At 38.5% G+C, this 2,908-nt stretch overlaps 1 pseudogene; it reads left to right on the forward strand.

The window, feature by feature from the left end:
* Positions 1 to 1,779: 1,779 nt before the first annotated feature.
* LOC112477216 lies at positions 1,780 to 1,898 on the forward strand (annotated as a pseudogene).
* The last annotated feature ends 1,010 nt before the right edge of the window (positions 1,899 to 2,908 follow it).

Below are 2,908 nucleotides of genomic sequence, written 5' to 3' on the forward strand. Positions count from 1 at the left end.
ATCTTCCCTCGCATAACCACCGAGTGATGCTTTTTCGTTCTAAAGCTCCCCGAATGTCATCTAAGCTGGATTTCATCTGGATCACAACTCTTAGAGGGCCTCACATACTGTGTTTTTCTAACCACATTTCCTAGCGATGACTCTGAATCCCTGAGGCCCTCTAGAGATGCCGTCTCTCTGAATTAGTTTATAAAAACATCACTTCAAAGGAGAATCCTTTGGAAAAGTCACACGAGTGGAAATTAACCGTAAATAGAGTGCCCTGGAAGCTCACACTCCCATGTATCAACAATTTGGTCTCCTTGGTAAACATTTTATTTTGTCACCAAGTCAAAAATATGTTCTATATATCTTCTGGAACATGTCTTTTTGCCTTTGAAATGTTTTAAATAAAAACCAAAGAATTTTAACTCCATAGGGATCCTTACTGAACCTAGCTGGCAGATTCAATATTTAGAACTAGGTCACCCACAATGCAGAAATGACTAAACACAAAGTACAATAGAACGGAACCAAAAATGTATGCCTTCATGTAATAAATTTGTATTTTTAGGACATAACTTGGTAAAGTTTTAATCATGTTGATTTTTTGAAGAATTTGAAGTCCTAAAATGACATCATAGCAAGTTATAAAATTACTCGACAAACATGCCGTGTGTAGCTAACAACTCCATAACTCAACCGAAGCTATCGTTTTGACATATTTCTATAAGGAGCTATATTTCATAAATTTAGCCTATCATGGAACTCTGCCTTTACTTCATCATTAAGGGAGTTTACTCACAGATAGAATAATTACGGTTGTGTCTATTTTATTATCTCACAGTTTCTGCGGGTCGGGAGTCAGGGCACAGTGCCTGCCCTTTTTGGAGCTTTTATTGTAGCTGTGGGAAAGAGACACGTGAAGCATTACTAATGACTCAAGACATCAGAGAGTGAGAGCAGACAACAAAAAAGACATTTAAACTTAACACATAGGTACATTTAATTAAGACAGGCCACTTTTAGTTTAGAAACGACAAGGACATCGCCATACTTGCCAATGTGCTTCCTCGGGCCCTGACCAGAATCGCCGCATTCACGGCCCCAACACGACTATAATTCTGGGAGTGACCCTCTGTCATGCGGGAAAGGGAGATCCTCCTCAATGTGGTCTGTATACAAAAGGCCACCAAGATATATTTTAAACTGATTTCTATCTCAAACAGCGATAGGTGTTCATACTTTGATGTTTAAAGGCACAAACTCTCCGGTGTGAAAATCAAAATTGGCCCTCAGAAACAGCTGCTTTCTCGAGGTTCTGAGAAAGTTGCCTTGGGATGTAACAGAAGGACATTTCCTCCAGTGTGGGTGGTCCTTAACAAGCCGAGCCCGTGACCCCTGTCCCGCTTTCTTGTGAATGTGTAAGTTTAAGGCACTACTTCCCTTTTGCTTCTTAAATGGTTTTTCATTTTTTCTTCCTTCCTTTATTTATTGATTTATTTTATTTTTTAAGACGAGTGGCAGCATGATTCATGCAATTACTTCCTTCTTCCATGATGTCTTGGAAAGGCCTTCAAGATGGAAAAAAATGTTCCTTCTAGATGGAAAAAAAAGTTCCCATTTAGTGGCAGGTCAGAATAAGCTTAATGACTTGCAAATTTTCCGCTTCTCCTTTTTATTCTGTGTTTTTATTCTAAAATGGGAAGAGTTGGGTGGAATGTATGTAAGCATTTATGTTCCGGTTTACATCCACCCCCAACACCTGTCATTCCTTGTGACCTAAAGAACAAGATTTCAGTCTATGGCCAGGCCACCCTGAACACGCCCGATCTCGTCTGATCTCGGAAGCTAAGCAGGGTTGGGCCTGGTTAGTACTTGGATGAGAGACCACCTAGGAAGACCCGGTGCTGTGGGATTAAAAAAAAAAAAGAACAGGATCGTATCCAGCCAGTGATATGCAGGGATGAGTGGCGATTTTAATTAGGATATGGATATTCTAGCATTCATAAAATATTTTTCTTTCTAATTGCTGAAAGTAAATCATTATTGTAAGTCATACTTTAAAAGAGAGAAAACATATTAATAGTAAAAGGATGCTGGAGCTCAGACATGTTATTCTAAGATTAAGGGAAAGTCACTTAAACTCAGCGAGTCTTAGTTTCCCCTTCTGTAAAAAGGAGATAAGAAATATGTGTTTTACCTACATAACTGGCTTATTTTGAGGGTGAAGTGAGCGTTATTTTGTAAGGTTGCTAAATTATAAGAATTACTTGAGTTGCTTATTTTAAAAATATATCTCTTATCCAGATTCCTGTGCTTTCCAGAAAATTGAGTACTATAGTCTCCCCTTCTCTGCCGGGGGGTGGATATCTTTGAAAGCAAGATCCCCAGTGGATACCTGAAATCACAGATAATACCGAAACTTGTTTTTTTTCCTTTCCCTGTGTACTCCTATCTTTTCACTTAAAAGAAGCACCTAGGGCTTCTCTTTGGCCTATTTAAAATGCCGGCATCACTACTCTTGTGCTTTGGGGCCATTATTAAGCCAAATAAGGGTGATTTGAATGCAAGCTCGGTGATACCATGTCAGTCAAACCCAGATGGCTACTAAGTGACTGGTGGAGAGAGAAGACAGCGTGAAGATACTGGACAAAGAGATGATTCACATCCCAGGCGGGATATTCACTGATATGTGAATAATTATATGTGATAATTAAAAAATGAGAAATATAAGCGAATGTGTGAACACAGGTCAGGAAGATACCAGTGTGAGCCAGAGCAGTCACAGAAAGCTTCATGAGGCTTTATTCTTATTCATCTTTTTATTATTTTTAATGATGAAAGTTTTATTATTTTTAATAAAACAAAATTATTTTAAAAAATCGATAGAACCCAAGAGTGAGCAATGAAAAGTAAATTCTCCTCC

The sequence above is a fragment of the Pteropus alecto genome, unplaced genomic scaffold, assembly GCF_000325575.1.
Source record: "Pteropus alecto unplaced genomic scaffold, ASM32557v1 scaffold160, whole genome shotgun sequence".
In the NCBI taxonomy this organism is placed as follows: Eukaryota; Metazoa; Chordata; class Mammalia; order Chiroptera; family Pteropodidae; genus Pteropus; species Pteropus alecto.